This window comes from Anoplopoma fimbria, chromosome 15 (genome assembly GCF_027596085.1).
Source record: "Anoplopoma fimbria isolate UVic2021 breed Golden Eagle Sablefish chromosome 15, Afim_UVic_2022, whole genome shotgun sequence".
Classification (NCBI taxonomy): domain Eukaryota; kingdom Metazoa; phylum Chordata; class Actinopteri; order Perciformes; family Anoplopomatidae; genus Anoplopoma; species Anoplopoma fimbria.
Window position 1 is genome coordinate 8,227,251 of NC_072463.1, and position 19,437 is coordinate 8,246,687.

At 42.5% G+C, this 19,437-nt stretch overlaps 1 protein-coding gene across 1 annotated transcript in view; it reads right to left on the reverse strand.

Annotated features, from left to right (window-relative positions):
- The window catches only part of fndc3ba (fibronectin type III domain containing 3Ba), a 92,238-nt gene extending 79,412 nt beyond the window's left edge, over positions 1 to 12,826 (reverse strand). The window contains 1 exon segment of the mRNA XM_054614070.1: positions 12,740 to 12,826. The gene's annotated coding sequence lies outside the window, so the exon portion shown is untranslated.
- Between the last annotated feature and the right edge of the window lie 6,611 nt (positions 12,827 to 19,437).

Genomic DNA, 19,437 nt, shown 5'->3' on the forward strand with positions numbered 1-19,437 from the left:
AGAGAAAATTGAATGAGTCCTGCAAATTAAGAGAGTTTGAAACACACTCTTCACTTTTTCCCCGGCTATTCATGAAGGCAAAGCATTCACAATCGGCTCTGTGTCGCACTGGGAGTTCTGCGTTAGCATCAGGTTAGGACAGCGCAGCTAGCTGCCAGCGAAGCCCTCCCTCCTGCAGCTGTACGGTTGTGAGCTGGTGTGTGTGTGTGTGTGTGTGTGTGTGTGTGTGTGTGTGTGTGTGTGTGTGTGTGTGTGTGTGTGTGTGTGTGTGTGTGTGTGTGTGTGTGTGTGGTTGGGCCAGCAGGCAGTAAACCCACAGTAGAGGCCCTGACAGTCCAATGATTGCCACGTAGCCACGCAGCAGAGGACAGGAGAGCAGTGAATAAAGGAGATTTATACATCTCCTTCGTGTGAGAAAAAAAGTTGCATAGAGACGGGATGAAATCTTAAAGTGAAATAATGTGGGTCATTGTGTCTCCAAACAGAGAGACAAAGTGACTTTCTGATAACGTTTATCCGAGTCACAGACATTGACGTTCCCACCCATTACATCAGCCAAGACTGCCAGACTCACACTCTTTTATCCAAACTGAGAACTCCTTTGACTTACAGATGTTCAAGGCCAGTTTCCATAAACTGGTGACCACACAAACACACACACACAACAAAATAGTTTACAGACCGGAGCAAACATAAACCCACCGCGCCCTGATCATCATCATTAAAACTGATGTCATTCTCTTCATTACTTCTATCAGCCTCATCAATGTCTTCACGACCGGTACTGCCGACTTCTTTATTATTCCAGGTCTATACGCCAGACTGCCTTAAGAAAAGAAAAGAAAATGCTGTTTTGTTGGTGTTTGTGTGTAATTAATACAGAGGAAGTGGCTATTCTCCCACAAGCACATGAACATGACTCACTCTTCTTCATGGCATCGCTTCCAGATTTTTCTTCTCCTTTTGTCCTTCTCTCCCCCTCCTCCCTGACTCTCCCCCATCTCTCTCTCTATCTCTCTTCTTCCCTCCCTCCTCCTGCCCCACCACAGCTCAGACTTCTCTCCATCCGATCCAGGGAGGCTGAGGGCTGAGCGCTCTGCAGCCCAGAGAGGAGCACTGAGCCCCAAGAAGAGCTCACAGCAAACCCCTCCCTAACGCCCTGGATCTCCAAGGCTCAGTCTGACCACACACATGGAGGCTGGTTCGACGAGCCAGGAGACTAAAGGCTGAGTTGGGGCTGACTGGTTGGGTGGTAGGACAGGGTGGGTAGATGCACCAACAAGCCATCTGGGTTCTGTCTTAGCATGGTTAGTTGGCTTATAATGTTAAATAAGAGCCGGGTTCATTCGGTCTGATGTTTATTCAAGGATCATTAAAGATTTGGGGGAATTCTTGAACATATTTAGCCCCAAGAGCACAGCAACACTGAACCCTACTGACCTTTAACCTACTGACCAAACACTGAAGATGTGCATGCCTTCAGGTGTGTGACATACAAATAAAGCCACTGATAACAAAAGGTAGAAAAACAAAAGGAAGAGCAGAACAGAATTCTTTTTTTTTTTATACACGTGTTACATGAAATACTTGTTCCTTCAAAGTAATTTCTCCTCTTGTAACCATGGCGATATCAAGCAAGGCGAACTCAACTCAGGTTCAAACCTTCTGTCTGTGTCTCTTCTTTTCTCTTTCTCTTTCTCTCAAACACACACACACAACACACACACACACACACACACACACACACACAAAATGATGCACACTGTGGGCTCTCAGCAGGCCTAACACGTGCCTCAGATATCCATTTACATGCCAGACATGACATTATACAGCACCAGGACTGCATTAGCTCCACATTCTCAATCATGCCTCCTCCATGCGTCCTCGCCCACCACCTCCCTCCAAGTCTTTCCTTTACTGCTGTGTAATACAGTTGGTTCCACGCAACACAACCCTTTAGCAAAAAATATGACAGAGCTGGATCCCTTTTGAAGTCGGTCTCTCAGAGAAGGCAGAGACTGTGTTGTGTATGACTTTCGTGGTTGCACGGTTCTCACAAGAAAAGGACCAGTGACAATGAACATTAGTTACACTTTGATTTTCATGCACCGGCGCTCGGCCTCTTCCTCTACTCCCTCATCTCTTCCTCCTCCGCTCCTCTTCTATCCGTCCCACATCTAGCTTCAACCTGTCTGAGCGCTCCCCCTGGCCCGCCTCTTCTTCTTCTTCTTCTTCACCACTCACCCCCCCCCCCCCCCCCCCCCCATCCTCCCTCCCCCCACCCCCAAACACTGTCGGCCCTACTTCCCAAACAACCCCTCGGCCTTCAAAAGACAGCTGCCCATTCAGAAGGTTTTTTCGGGGTAGGGGGTGGGGGTGGTATGGAGGAGGTTGGTGCAGGCTCGGGGGGGGAGGGGGAGGGGGAGTGCAGGGCTCTCATTCCCGCTAAATTGTCCCACATGGCTGAGCGTGCTTAGTTTAAACAAACACAGCCACTTCCTCCCCACTGCGCACACAGACACAGGCCCCCGCACACGCACACACACACACACCCATAAACACACACCAATGGGGTGCAGAGGCATGCTTGAACCCCTTTACACAAAAACAAGCATGCGCACACAAATGTAAACATACGTACACACAATACGTTGTGTACCAGTTGGCGGGTAGCGAACAATACTTTCAGCACTGTGCTCCAGCAGTTAAAACTTTCATCAGCTGAGCCCAGACTCCACAGCAGGACACCACAGCACTGAAGATCACTTACAGTTCATCATGAAGGACAGTCACATTCATATTCAGCATGTTTAAGTGTATGGTTTGGCTTCTGGTTGTACAGATTTTTTTTTTTTTTTCCTTTTCTGTACAGTCAATAAACATCTCAGCTTATGGGTCCCAGGAGTCAAAACCCCAAAACCCAAATTCAACCACAGAATGAGACTCAGGGATCAGACACCGGACACAATATTTAGCCTGTGTTTGTTTGAGGGTGTGTGTGTGTGTGTGTGTATATGTGTGCACAATTCTGTATGTGTGTCCATAAAGAGAGAGAGAAAATATGGATGTGTCTAATGTGACTGTTTTAATTTATTACTGTAAATACAGTTTTTGGGGAATGAATCAAATCAAGTCAATTTTGTAAGTGTGTGCTTTTACAGTAAATTAATGATGACGGGTGATTTTATACTTGGACAGAGGAAGATGCTTTTATGCAAAACTGAATCAAATTTTTTGAACCTAGTGTTTTATTTATAGGTGGGAGTAACTACAAAATTCAAGGACCTGTTTAGAATAAACTAGAGCTGCAAAATTGCCAACATTTGATGGTTTCACATACTTCAAATATGAGAATTTGCTGCTTTTCTTAGTCTTAAGCAAATAGAATATTTTGGGATTTTGGACATTTGATGATGTTTTCTAGGATATTGCGGTGGCCATTTTTTATTGTTTTCTGATCAATCAATCAGTAGGCAACTAGTAACTAATATGACATCCCTGCTGTTCATTTTACGGTTACATTATATGCACTTAGGTGAAACTCCAATTTGGAGAAAGATTTCAACATACAGTTGACTAAACACCAAATAAAATATGTAACAAATCACAGTTTATATAGCGGCCTTAGAGTCAGAGGTGCATGACACGGCATGTATAATTTCCAAATACTTCTTCTGTTGTTTTGCCTCTGCTGTGAAGTTTTGTCTTAAAGAGCCACCTTCCTCTGCATCACCATACATTTCAATGCTATGACCTACAATCCTCGTAATCAGCTCTGCGTTTCAGGCGGCTAGTAAAAGGAGGAGTGAAGGTGGACAACCACCGAGTCAGGAAGAAAAACACACATTCCCTGCCAGCGGACCTGCTGCCGTCCAGTCCGGCACACACAGCATGTCTCTGCCACTAATGCCGAGCTCCATCAGGGCTGCATGCCATGAGTCTTAATTAAGACAGCTATGCCAAGTCAAGAAGTGAATTCTCTCTCTCTCTGTCTCTCTCTCTCTCTCTCTCGCAGATAAACTGAGGCACAATCTCACATTCTTGGATGGACGAGAATGTAGACGGAGACAAACCACCAAGAGACATTCAGATCATCAGTTTTATGGGCCATGAAAAAGCTTGCTCAGTGGGTGTGTGTGTGTGTGTGTGTGTGTGTGTGTGTGTGTGTGTGTGTGTGTGTGTGTGTGTGTGTGTGTGTGTGTGTGTGTGTGTGTGTGTGTGTACTGAGAGAGAGACTATTTAGTCTCCACCTACATGAGAAACCTCTCTCACAGACAAGACAACAACTGAGTCTGTGAGATGTTCTCACACACACACACACACACACACACACACACACACACACACACACACACACACACACACACACACACACACACACACACACACACACACACACACACACACCTTTTAAATGCAAAACAGAGCAAGGAAATCATGAATGAATGGTACTTTACATGCCTAATTCCATGACTAACTCATAGTTGTGTTTATGAATGTGCATGTGTGTGTTTGTGTGTGTTTATGCATGTGTAGAGAGCAGACAGCATTGTTTAATCCATTCGAGGAAAACTGAATGGGGCTGAAAAATGAGAGAGGACACTTCTTGGAATAGCATGCAAATGGAAAGTGTACATACAATCACTTGCTCCCTAACAACACACACACACACACACACACACACACACCCCCCCACACACACACCCCCACACCAGGGTCACAAGGTCACATTCCTCCTCCTCAATCAGCCTCAGGATTTCACACACTAGTTCAGGGATGCGGGTGTGTGAGAGCTGTAGTGTGTGTGTGTGTGTGTGTGTGTGTGTGTGTGTGTGTGTGTGTGTGTGTGTGTGTGTGTGTGTGTGTGTGTATCTGCCTGCCTATGTGTGTGGGTGGATGTTTCAGTGATTTGTGGGGGAAAGTAGGGGAGGCCGTCTCCAAAACAAGCAGGATAAAATGCACATTTATTTTTTTTAATCTCTTCAAAGTTGACTATGTTGTTCCATAACAAGGATGCCTGCATAGACTCATCATGTGCACTAGTATCAGTAAGGTTAAGTGGCCAACTTTCCACCCGCCTGCAATCCTCCTGTGGTTACTCATCTTTAAAGTCTGTACAGCCAGTAACTCAATACGTGTGTTTTCATTAACCTGTATTTAAGTCATGAGTTGATGGACGTCTCAATCAAGCAGCGCATAATTACCGTTGGATTTGGTAGACAGGTAATTATGAGCTGTGATCAAATCACTATTTAACATTATTTTATACACGACAGTACTCCCTTCCCTCATGGAATAAAGCTTCAGCTGTTTTTACTCCTGGTTTGTTAAATTTCAATCCGCATTGGTTTTGAAAACTACCTTAAAAAATGTCTAGATGCGTTAGCCTCGTGGAAATGGGCTGTGAGTGGCGAGTGAACAAGGAGGAGAAATGATAGGTATGTGGGGCTGGGACGGGGCGGGGGAAGACGGGGTGAGAGGAGGGGGAGGGAGGGAAGGGTTGAAGTGTGTTTGCATGCCCTGGAGGGGGTGGGGGGGGGGGGGGAGGAGGGTGGTTTAACAAGGCAAAGCAATAAAACATGTGGCTTCGCATTAAAAAACACCTACTTCCTCCTTGAGCAGAACCCTCAGCCCTGGTCCTGCATACCCGCAAACATATGTGTGTACCACACATACACGGTAGATACACACAGAAAGGATACTTAAAAATGTGTGTACCAGTTCCAATTCTAGCCATATAACAATCAGAAATATAAGATCTAGATTCTGTTTCACACACACATGAACCCAAGCCCACAGCAGACTGGAGACACTTGAGATACTCACTCGAGACGCTCACAGACGGGCATAAAAACAGCCATTAACGACCGGCGGAACTTTCCATGGGCCTGCCAACTAGCAACATCAACACGCCTGGCATGCTAATGCAGGCACGTAAAGTCAGCTCTGTGTGTGTGCGTGTTCAGGTGCACGCTTGATCCAGCCAGCCAGCTGACACACACACACACACACACACACACACACACACACACACACACACACACACACACACACACACACACACACACACACACACACACACACACACACACACACACACACACACACACACACACACACACACACACACACACACACACACACACACACACACACTTTCTATGGATGATTCCCCCGAGGAACTGGGCACGGGCAGGACAGGGCAGATTTTCTGCATGCATGCCTGTATCCACAGAACTTTACCGACTGACGAGAGCTTGAGCTGAGACTTGACAGCCTAATTACTGGATTCCAAATATCTTTTTGTCATTATCATTTTTGTTTCATCATCTGCTGCACTAATCCACGAAAGGTCAGTCTGCCTTTCCCTTCTGCCACACAGCCATAGAGCTGCCGTCAGGACGTTCCGAATGACAACAAGTGATGAGCAATGAATCAAATCAGCAACTAGAGAAGTGAAAGTCTTTGGTGAAGTCAGGCATTGCATCATGTGCAAACTGTGTTGTGTATTCAAACTATTGCTGATTGTACTATACTATACTGTTAATGTACTATTACTGCAGTATTGCCCCTTTTTTAATCTTTATAAATGTATATTTTTTCAATGATCGATCTACTTAATTACTCTTTTATCTGTCTTCTTCTGTTATACAATAGTTAGGCTATAGATAATGAATCTTTTCCACCGTATATTCTATTCATTAACAGATGACTCCCCTGGTCTATAAAACACCATGAAATAGCAGAAAATGTCCATTAAAACAAACCCAAGGAGGAGTTTTCAGTCTCAAGGTTACATCAGTTTGCTACAGTTGAAAACCCCACACATATTCAATTGGCTATCACATAAGACAAAGAAAAGCAGACAATCCTCACATCTGTGAAGCTGGAGGCAGAAAACATTTGATTTTTATGCTTGAAGATGCTATGCAAATGCGCATTATGTTGCTCAAGATTTCAAAAACAGATATCACTACAACATCTTAAACCAGTGCTGAAATCTTTGGGGTTTTGGACTGTTAGTTGGACCGAATAAGACATTTGAAGCTATTCAATTTTTTTTAGCATTGTAGGAGTGACATTTCTCCAAATTTCAGATGTTTTATTTTGGACTGCAACTTGTATAACTAGGAACAGAAATGACTGAGGTTGTTCCAGAGAGGAGAGGAGAGGGCAATGAGAAAAGGAGAGAGGAGGAGGGAGAAAGGGAGTAGGGAAGTTGAAAGGGTTCTTTTATCTTCTTCTAAATCAACTGTCAACAATGCAGGAAATTATAAAGGGAGACAAAAAAGACGGAGACGGGCACTGGAGAACGAGGGGGAGGAAGGGAAGGAAGGAGGGAGGGAGGGAGGGAGGGAGGAAGAAAGAAAGAGAGGAGGAGGGTAAACATTACAGCTCTGTGCCGAGCAAACATGAGATACTGGGATACTTCAACAAAAAGCCAGCGTTCATATGGGAGAGAACGAGACACAGATATAGAGAGAGAGGAGGGGAGAGAGGAGCGGAGAGAGAGACGGCCGTGTGACCGGCAGTGTAACAGAACACTGGGAAACGGAAAGCGAAAGCATCGAGCAGAAGATGAGTTTTGACAAAGTTGTTTTTCTGTTTGGGAGCTCACACATACACGCAGCTCTTACTAGAAATGTCTTTACATGGTGAAACGTGTTGCCTTCAGGTTCAGTTTGACCAAAGTGTAGATCCTCCCATTTGAATTCAAATGAAACCACTCCAAAAGCTATTGCAAGACACTTAATTCACTCGTATACAAAGAATACCAAAACAAACCAAGAACACACAGGGCCAAAAAACTAGTGCAAACTTTCTAAATGAGTCTGTGTGTTAGGATGAACAGAAAGTCAGTAGTATTCACAGTTTGTAAGAGGAGCGACATATCATCATACACTGATTAATGCAAACAGAAAGAAGCTCAATATCAGTCACAATGGTATTTCTATTACTTTCTTACAATGCTTTTCATGCAATAACACTTCTAGTAGTCTCAGTAATCAACAAAGCTGAAAAAATCTCGATGGACAGGAAATTAATCTGCAACTATTTTGATACTTGATTAACTAATAATAGGATTTTTAAAGCAAAGATTCTGAGTATTTGCTGGTTACAGTTCCAGTTACAGTGGCTGGTTTTTTGTCACGCATGATAAAAATAAATGGCATATTTATCAGTAATTTATTGCACGGCATGAAGATTTCTGTCATCTAAATAAAGCCACATTGGGTGGGTGTCCTCTTGAGAGCTCAACTGCACTCCATCATATGTAACAGCAGCAGCAGCAGCAGCAGAAGAGACGATTTTCAAAGCAAACTGCTCCACCACAGGAAGAAGCCACTTGCTTTACTGTGCATCATCTGAACAGAGAGGTTTGTAGGGACGAGAGGAAGAGAAACTGCAGAAAATCTCCTCCTCCTGCACTCCCGGCGTCGACCCCTTGACCTCAGTGAACAGGAACGCCTGCCCACATCCAACCCGCCAATAAGTAAAACACCTCCTAACAAGCAGGAAGCAGGAAGCCGCTCGTCCACTTCACCAAAGCACACCTCTGCTACAGAGACGGCAAGGCCGGCAATCTTTCTTTGCAACACACCTGTTGCATTTTGAAAATCAGATGGTTCAACTGATAGCAGACTTTATGCAAACCACAGTTCTGCACAAATAAAAGGGCATACCATTTAATGGAAAGGAAATATTCCAGATACGGGCAGCTTATCAGGGCCAAATGGACCAGTATAAACAGTCATCATCATTGGGCCATTGTGGATGATCTTATATCTACACTGGGCTGATTGCATTTCCTTCTTTTCTACAGCTTCCAGGGCATTATGCCTTTGTTTCATTATCTGTATTGTATATTTTGTATTAAAAGTTAATCTAATGATTATTTTATGGATTAATTGATTACTTGTTGTGGTCTATAAAATGTGGGGAAAATCCGAAGGTGGCGCCAAAGTTTCATCCAAAATCCTAGGGTATTTAGTTCATTTTGGTTTAGAAAAGCAACAAGTCTTAAGATTAGAGTGGCTGGAACTAGTTAATGTGTGGTATTTTTGCTTGAAAATAAATTAAAGGTTTGATCATGAGTCATTAAACTTATGTGTATTTGGATCCTATTCCTAAAATGAAAATGACCAATTAGAAGCATTTTGCTTTGTGTCTCTCAGAAATAACAATCAATGCCTTCAAAAATGTACAGTAATGCACATACTGTAGGTTTGGCACTAAGACATCAGAACGTTACACTACCCCTCTGATAACATGTCCGACGTTACCACTCACACACACACTCACACACACACATACACACCGGGCGTACCTGAAGGTTTTTACAGGGCCAACAGAGAACCACAAGCCGCTACAGGGAGAAAGCGGAGAACCCAGATTATGCCTGAGGTCATAAGGAGACAGATGCTCTTGGCATCACGAGTCCTCATGAAACATAGGAGCGACTTCCTCATTGCCCTTAGAATAACCCGTCTCAGAATATTAGAGACAAAACGCGACCAGTCCATCAAACCCGGGTCGCTATGTGTCCATCTTTGTGTTTATTTTCACCTGCTGGAGGAGAACACGTGGGAAAGTGAGAAACTTTGATTACATTCAGTAAACTGTAAGAGAAAGAACAATAAATTTCTACTTTCTAATGATAAACTCTGAATTCTTGGCACCCATTCCCCCAATCCTGGTTCAGGCCCTTCAGTGGACTAAAACAAACTGACAAACCGATTACGTGGTTTCAAACAAAAGCAGCTGCAAAGTTACATTCACCCCATGTGTGGGCAGTGACGCACCGTCACACAGACTGACACAGCTGAGTGAGTTGTACCTGTGTGACAAAGCCGTAATGGTAGCAGAGCACAGGTCGTTAACTTATATAAAGCGTCATTCAACCCCTTTGCCTATTCATGTGAAAGAAAGAGAAAGGCCAAAGCAACAATGGCTCTCTCCTTCAACCTGACTCCAGTCGGAACGCCATTCTTTCTCTTCTGTTATATAAATGCAGTGTATTTAGTGTATCTTTTTTTTTTAAACACAGAAAAAGGGGATTTTTGCAAGAGGCGGACTGAAAACTGAGAGAGGAAATTCACTTTCTTGCCATTGCATCAGTTTGGTTGCAATTCCCTGCTTACATTATGCCGTTGAACATCCTCTAGCAGCACATTCCTGGCTCTCCACACCGCCGACTAAACTCAAACATACAGTAGAGAAACATAAAAAAATAAAAACTCACAAGGCCTGTCATTACAAACGCTGGAATAAGAGTTTTCAGCCAAACTTTTTTATTGAATTCGCTATGAATACAAGGACGACATAACGGGGCTTTCAGAACTTTTCAAAAGTCGAGCTGTGAGCTTTGTTTACATTCTTATTGTGTATAAATGTTGAAGCCAAAGAGGATTAGCTTTCAGTGTACAGTGATATAAACCTCACTGAGCTTGTGCTAAGAGGGATATGGATGCAGTACTTAAGATAAATATAGATTGCATTTATCCTTTGTGATGTGCCAACCAACAGCTTGTTCACTTTGTGGATCAATTGCAAAAACCCAACAGTGCCTTTAGCATTTGTTTCACACACACACAAGCTGCAGAGACTAAACTTCCTGGGAATTTAAATCAGAGAATTCCCAATCTGAAGTCCTATCTTTCCTGTTAAGGAACTTTTGATATCTGATTCAGGGCCTGATTTTGAAATAAGACATTTTTAAATGACTTTAAGGAGAGAAAAGTATGCTACTTTCACCTAAAGAGATTTCTGTAAAAAAAAAATAAAAAAAAATAACTAGTCTCCATCCACTGTTCATACCTCGGCTCATTGTCCATGGCCTAAGCTTTTGATGCTGAGACTTTCTGATGCCCTCAGACTTGTGGAAGCGAAAATAATTGGCCATTCATGCACCGCAGAGAGAATTCCTTTGCTCTCACCTAAACCTAAACGCACCTTTTCAGCAGGTAGACAATCATTCCCCCCCTCTCACCACCCCCAAACAAAAAAGTCTGATATCAGTTTTGCACAGAAAGAAAAAATGAAAATTGTACATGGCCACATCAGCCTTTTCACCAACGGAATGTCATCTGACGTCATGTATTTGGGATTGGATTTCTCCCTCTTTTCTTTCTCTCTCTCTCTCCCCTAAAAAAAAAAAAAGTAAGCGCATGCGGGCGGGCGCGCACGTGCGTGTGCGTGCGTGTCTGTGTCTGAAGTGTTAGGTTATTTTTTCCCCTGGCTTATATTCTCCAATGTGCCCACTGGATCCAGAGTCCACAGCAGGGGGTGGATACATAATTCTAAAAAAAAAATCATAGCCCCAATTATACCCCCACCGCTAATCATGACAGCATGACAATTAACCACTCAGTCCTGTTATTACATTTAAAGGAAGGGAAAAAAAAAAAAAAAAAAAAAAAAGAGTCATCTTTGGCAATCTGAATATGTGCGACCTATTGCTGCCACATCTCCGGTCTCCTCTCCGCTGCGGAACTAACGCACTTCTAGCGCTGCGCTTTCTTTCTGTGCGTACGTGGAAGGCGCACAGATAATCGATCGCTCCAAGCTGGAGACCAATGTTTGATTTCCACGTCTGCATCAGAGAGAGAGAGAGAGAGAGAGAGAGGAGAGAGAGAGAGAGAGAGAGAGAGAGGGAGATTTGTCTTCCCTCCACAAACAGACAGACACGTAGTCGTTTCTGAAAGAGGGAGAGAGAGAGAGAGGACAGGGACAGGGGGGGGAGAGAGAGAGAGAGAGAGAGAGAGAGAGAGAGAGAGAGAGAGAGAGGGAGAGACTGCCTGGAAGGAATGCTAGGATATGCTGGAGTTGGGATTTTTTTTTTACCCTTTTTCCTGCATTCTGCATTCGCGCACAAACTCCATGGAAAGTCCTCATAACAAAACCCCCTTCACCATTTCCTCAACAGTTACCCAAACGCATTATAAACTCCCCCCTATAGCGCCAATTCAATGATTTCGCAACCCCCCCCCCCCCCCCCCTCCTCCTCCTCCTCCTCCTCTGTCAAATCTGACTGCCTCAGCATCTTCCATAACGCGTTCTTTTTCCAACGATAAAATAATTCATTTCCTGATGTTAAGCAAGCTACAACAACAAAAAAAAGAACATTTCCAAATAAAAGCAAAGTAACAGCGTCAAACAACTGCGATCTGTTGCAGAAAAGAGAGAGAGAGAGAGAGAAAGAAAGAAAGAAAAAAATGGGTTTTCTTCTGTTGCGCACTCACTCCATCTGAAGTCCTCGGAGACAAAAACACATTCTTTGGTGAAAGCTGAGAAATCGGGACCACAAAGAGAAGAGACTCCAAACGCAAAATGTCCCACCTCGACTGGTGTGATAAAACTAACACGATGACCACCCCTCTAAGTTTAGCGTTTAACTGGGTTGGGTTTTTTTTTGTAAATAAACGGGGAAATTGTGCCCCAAAAAAAGTTTCGATTCACCCCCCTTCAGCAGCAGCAGCAGCAGCAGCAGCGGAGCACTTTTTCCTTTTTCCTTTGCGCCAGCCAAGTGGCCCAGACTGCCGGCGTCAGCGCTCAGCTCTCCAAACTCACACACACACACACACGCACACACACACACACACACGCACACACAGACTTACACTCAGAGACACGCACTTCTAAAACTTTTTCAAACAACGACTCCATCGGACGCCATTCTCGTTGTTTTCGCAGTTTGTTTTTTTTCCTACCGTAAAACAGAAGTGTGAAGAGAACTCACCTCGCTGCAATAAAATAATCTTCAAACAGACGTCGCTGCGTGTTTTTTTATTCCCAGGGTCGGGTCTTGCCTGTCTGCTGGCGCGGCGCAACGCGTACTGGGAGACTCCGCCATGTCAATCAAAACGCGACGCACATGTAGGTCAGAGCCCGCCTCCTTTCGTTTTTACCGTAATACACTGCGCACTAAAAAAAAGAGAGCGGAGCTGCCCGTTCACCTGTGTGGCAGAGGAAGTCAGGGGGCTCGTCTTTTCCAGCAGAGTGGGTAATTTAAAGGTAATAAAAACAAGGTCATTTTAGACCATTTTCACAACTATGATACAGTATTTGTATTGTATCCATTTGTGTGTTTAAATATCAATATTAAATGGTGTCCCCTGTATATATTCATTCTAATTTATTGGCCATCAGAACAGCACTTTGAAGCTGTTTTAATTCTAATATTAGAACATTTGTGTTACCATTTTTCTTGGTGACCACTGATCATGCAGAGGGTAGAAAACATTCATTATGACACCACTACCATTTTTCTTTACTTTATTTTTTAGGTGGAAAAAAAAAATGTAGGGAGGTTGTTGTGTCCTAGAGAGTTTCTGTAATGTCGGGCCAAAAAGGTGGGTGGTGAACTCTTCTGCAAATAAAAGCGAGCTGGATCCAGTTTAGTCTGGTTTATGTTTGTCTGCCACCATGACACAGAACACATTTGTACCAGAACCTACAACTGCAAAGGTCCTGCTTGACTGGTGTCACTTTGCACAACCTGGTCATTTAGCCGACATTTAATCACAATAAGAAAAAGAAAATAATCAATTATTGTCAATATTATAAATAACTTTATTATGACATAGAATTGTTGTCTTCAGACACAACATATGCAAAAATAGTCTGCCTATAGCACATTTTCTCAAGTGGGTCAGATCTCTGTCCAGGTGCCTCCAAAATAACTTAGACAACAGGCCAAAGTCCCTCTGGTGGCTGCTGTGACACCCGAAATCCCTCAGCTGACAGGTCCAAGGGTTACAGGTCTGAAATTGGGTTAAAAATATCTGAAATCTGTGCTGAATTTGTTGCATAGATATGTTGATATTGACCTCAAGGCCTCATGCGTACTATGCAGGGTAAACTATTCTATGAATAAACTCTAAGAATAGTTTCTACGATCAGTACGCTAAATCATCACCAGACCTATAGCTGATGGATTGCACCATGAAGAGATTATATCTACACATGCAACTGTACAGTATTCAGCTTCTTTTAGCCGAACACATTACAGCACAGTTACATGTACACGCAGAGTTATTATCTGTGAAGGAAGTTATCTGGGCGTGTTGGTGCCTGAAATTAAGACATTAACATCAACAAGCACATGTCCGGATCAGAGCATTAAACTTGCTGCATAGTTCCATTACAAACCCACATTGATGGAAGGATCAACTACTTTTCCTAAGTGATTTCTCGAGCATTTCAAAACTAAAAATGGATGAAATTACAGAACACATGTTATATATTTAGAAATATTCAACAGTAAGTGTATTTTTCCCGTAATAACACATTAAATGCATGCAGGATTTTGACTCATGACTATTTGGAGGTGAATTCACTGCACAATAACAATCTCTTTAGACTCACTGACAGAATCAAATCTGGGTCCCAGACTGGAAAATGTGAGGAATTCATCTGCAGAGAAGACAATGTTTTATTAACACGACTACAAGCTACATAAAGACAGCAGAAAAACAAGCCTTTTAAAATTAACAACGAGGTTTATGTCTGTTATATACGTGTTTGTCGCCAACAGTAATCAGCCTCTTTCTTTCTGTATTTTTCGAGCAAGCAGACTCAGCCAAATACACCCATTGCCCCTGAGTTCTAGATTTCTCTCTGTTGGCAAACACACACACACACACACACACACACACACACACATTCCAGTAACTGCACTAAGAAAACAGCCACTGGTGTAATTCTAAGCCAGAAGAAGAAGAAAAAAATGGCACTGGATCAGGACAATGTGCCTGTAAGGAATTAAATTGAATTCAGTTCTATTCAATAAACACAAATCATCCTCAAGGGGCAATTGATGTGGCAGGCAGAAAAATCCTTCTCACACACCAAAAGTACAGTGCAGGTTTTATACAGTGGGTACAGACAGACCGTGCAGCCTCCTAACTGCAGAAATAGTTTACAATACCCTTTAAACATACTGGGTAACTTTCAAATTCCGTTTGTTTGGATGCATAATGTGTTTTATTCTGGAAATTCATTTGAAAAGTACAGAAAGAGTTTTGTTCAAATCTATCAAATACTCTTGTGATTCATTTTATTATTTATTATGTATTTATTCAGGCCAGGGGACTATAATGCAATAAAGTTTCTGCCATACCGTCTGCAGTGCATTATAGCATTCAGCAGAATTTAGTTTTGTTTTTACCTGCTATCAACATAAAGTGTCATTCAATTCATCCACCAAGTAGCTTCATATTTAACAAGAAATGGCATTACTTAACAAAAAAAAAAATCCAATATATAATCTTGATAATAATCCAATAAATAAATAGTCCAAATCAAGTAAAGCATGCGTAAAGCAGTCCTCATTAATTGGCTCTCATTTACTTTTTTAAACTGGATATATTAAAGGGAAACTGCACAGCAAAAATGGTATCAGTTAACATATCTTTACTGTCTTATTCTGAGTGTATCATCAGGTTGATGCAGGATGTGCTTAAATGGGCAGATATGCTTTTATTGTGATTTGCAAAGTAAGGGTTGGCATTGTCGCTGGACAAAATGGTCACAACTGCTTTCCATGCATTGCACTGATAGCAAGATTTTTGTCACTATTTCACTGTTCATGGCCATGTCAACTGCTTAGTTTCGTCCTCAGGCTTTCAGTCATATTACATGATCTTCATCAACAGATAAAGTTTGCCTAATTATCATAGAAAGATGGATTGTTGAAACTTTCTTTTTTTCAAAGCACTTTAAGGACTTCTTATCCCTGTTGGTTCAAAAGTTGAGCTAACAGTAATATTTATACTATTTCCTGGAATACACTAATGATGTAAATCTATGTTATCCCTTATTGATCCCCTCTATTAAGTCTGTATTAATCACAAAGAAGACAATGTAGATAAAGAGAAGCAGATGAGTTAGGGAAGGGCTTAGAAACTTTTAAACATGTGAGAAGTGAATTGATGTGCAACAGGCGCTGTAACGCAATATTATGGGAGATGTTCCCACGATTATGTACAGTGAACTGTGTGAGCAAAAAACCAAAATCCTATTGATTCAAATAAATCTGTCAAGAAGGCTAAAGGGGGGCAACCTTGAGTGACGTATCGGACCTTTACAGACCATCAGTCACATTAGATTAGATCTGCGTAGATGAGTGGATGAGGAAAGACTAGAGGGAGCAGATCTTGGAACAGCGACGCAGCTATTTCCCCTGTATTTCAGGGCCAGGCCTCCATAACCACCAGATGTTTACCACCAACCCAGCTGCTTTCTCTCTCTCCCCTTCTTTCTCCCTCTCAGATTTGTTCTCTCCGAGGCTCTTTAAAGCGAGCTCTCCCTGTAATCATGCACACTCAGTTCACCAGAGGTCTTTGAAGTAAGTGGAATGTGCCCAGGCATATGATGTGTGCAAACATACTGTATATTCTTATGGCACAGAGAAAGCAAAAGCAGAGAAAGCAGGGACGGAGATTGTTGGACTGCAGCCGGTCCTTCGATGTGGTTTTTAAAAACGTTAATTTATGCCTCTTACATGCATGTGTGTGTGTGTGTGTGTGTGTGTGTGTGTGTGTGTGTGTGTGTGTGAGAGAGTGTGTGTGTGTGTGTGTGTGTGTGTGTGTGTGTGTGTGTGTGTGTGTGTGTGTGTGTGTGTGTGTGTGTGTGTGTGTGTGTGTGTGTGTGTGTGTGTGTGTGTGTTTGTATGCATTTATGTGTGTATGTTGTGTCTAAGTGAGCGTGTGTGTGCATATGTTCGATGAAACGCTAGTCGGAGACACCAGGTGACAGATGATAATGGTTGTCTGGCATCAAAAAAAGACTTGGATGGAACATGATGGTGCGTTCATGCGCTCGTGTATGTTTGTGTGTGTGCGTGCGTGTGTGTGTGAGGTACTAGCTCCCATAGATGTGAGGATGGAATTTGGCTCATCATGAGTTCAAAGGAGTCGACCCAAAGCTCTCTGCACACCAACATGAGCAGGCATGCCTCTCTTTTTTTTTTTCTTCTTCTTCTCTCGCTCTCTCTCTCTCTGTCTTTGTCTCTTTATCAACCTCTCTCTACCCCTCATCCCCTTAAATGAGCTGGATCTGATTTGGGATGTGTGTGCTTCTATCACTTAAGTCCAAACACTTCCTATCATCATAAGAAAAGAAAAAATGCTTTACATTATGTTACATCGCATTGCATCACACCAGTTTCCTCATTAAATGACAAATTAGGTGAACATTATCAGGAACAGATACTTTTTCATGTGCTAACATGGCACACAGTGCAAATGTGGAATTCTTTTATCTGCTTTTTTAAGCCTTGATTTTGCTACTTGTTGGCATGCGGCAGCTTTGGCAGTAAAAATGTTCAATTTAGGCCTACCACTTCTTGACACTGAGAGTTTTTAATATCAATTTCTACAGCTTTAATGAGCTGAGAATAAACATAGAGAATCATTATGTTTGGCCAGTGAGTGAGTCACACCTTCATATACTGTAAATGAAAAGGTCACATGTAGATACTTTATATGATTTATACAAGAATAAATGGCACATAATTATCGTAGTTGTGTAATGTTATTCTTATTTAAAGACGCGTATATGAAACTTTGCCATCTGGTGGTAGCATTACAAAAAAAGACACTGAGGCCAACGACATAGAAAACCCACAAATACTGAGATGAATGGTCAACACAGAAATTGCGAAAGTTTTCATACGGTTTCATTTCAAACTTATACCATCAGAATACTTTTGAAATAGGCTATAACATCATCTACAGCCATGCTAAGGCAGCTCTGCAAGGCTGCACAGTGATGCTGTAGCTGTATGCTAAAGTCATAATGCTAACAGGCCCACATTGACAAAGTTAGCATGCTAAGGCTAATTGATTACCATGCTCAACATCTTGAGCTGCTAGTACGGCTAAAACATCTACACATGGTGGCTTTAAATGTTTGGTACTGATATTTGGTATTTCATTTGTCTTATATGCAGTGGTGTATAGTAACGAAGTAGAAATACTTCGTTACTGTACTTAAGTCGTTTTTTTGGATATCTGTACTTTACTTTACTATTTATATTTCTGTTGACTTTCACTTTTACTTCACTACATTTTGCAAAGAAAACTGATACTTTGACTCCGATACATTTCTCCTGAAACCTTCCTTACTCGTTACAAATTCAAATCTATCTTTAGAAAAAAAATGAATCATGAGACCAACGTCCGGGACTGTGGTGGAACACAGACTGCAAGCAAGCAGGTTTGGCGAATCAGTGGTCCTAGCTTGCAAGTTAAATCACTGGTTAATCACGTTAATGCGCAATCGCAAACACGTGCTCTCAAAGCCGCGGTTTTTTTATGCCCGGGATGCCAGCTAGCGAGCGACCACACTGCGATGACTGATTTCATGATGGAAGCACCTGCTACTCCCGCAACAAACCACGGTGGAGACGAAGACCAACACCCGTGGCCATATTTGCGAGAAATGTTTTCTTATGTTGGAGTGAAAGACTCTTCGTACCGGATGAAGAGCCTCTTATGCTTACCCAAAGCTACTGAAATATTGGCATTCAAAAACTCCCCATCCAACCTCAGGAAACACATAGAGGTAAATTAAGATTAATCCCATGAGCCGCAACGTTAATGTTTAGTTATCATAATTAGCATAAACCTGTTAAGATATCTAGCAGTGTTTCCCACAGGATTGGAGTATATCTTTGGGGGGGGACAGGTGTCTGATCTTCTAATTTAGCTACACATGGTGTATGTTAGGCTTGTAACGTTGGCTAGCGATCGTAAATCAAATGAGACAATTAGTGTAGTAGACAGATCGCTAGCGAGTTAGTGAGCTGAGGAAGTGTTGACAGTTGTGAGATTTTGTTGATTTGAGTCATCTTAGCTATAATCATTGCAGCACTAGTTAGCTAACGTTAGCTAACTTAATGTTAGCTAGCTTAACGTTAGCTAGCCACCACACCATAGGATTGACAGGAGCCGCGAGAGCGCAGCATTACGATTTGAACCGCGTCGGAGTTGGAGATGCATGCAAGTGTGTGTAGCAAGTGGGGCTAGCTAAACTCGTTATGCTTACAAAATGTCTTTCTCTCACTGTTTCAGAGAAAGCATGTACACCACCTTAAAAAATATGGAGAGCTGACATCAACAAAGAGAAAAAGGGCACCTGAGACTCCCTCCACCAGCAAGCAGACCACATTAGTGAACACCTTGACTGTGTCTCAGAGGTCCATTGACAAAGCTGTCGTGAGGTATGTGGTCCAAGGGCTCCAGCCATTCTGTGTTGTTGAACAAGAACCATTTAGAGATTTTGTGAAGGAACTGCAAGCCTTTGGTGGATGCTCTACAGGTGGGAATAAAGAATCGTTTTGGCCACATGTCAGGAGACCCTGAGTTGAAAGCATTCTTCTTCCAAAATTCCGAACAACTTGGACAAAGGATGATGCCACAATCAGAATGGGTA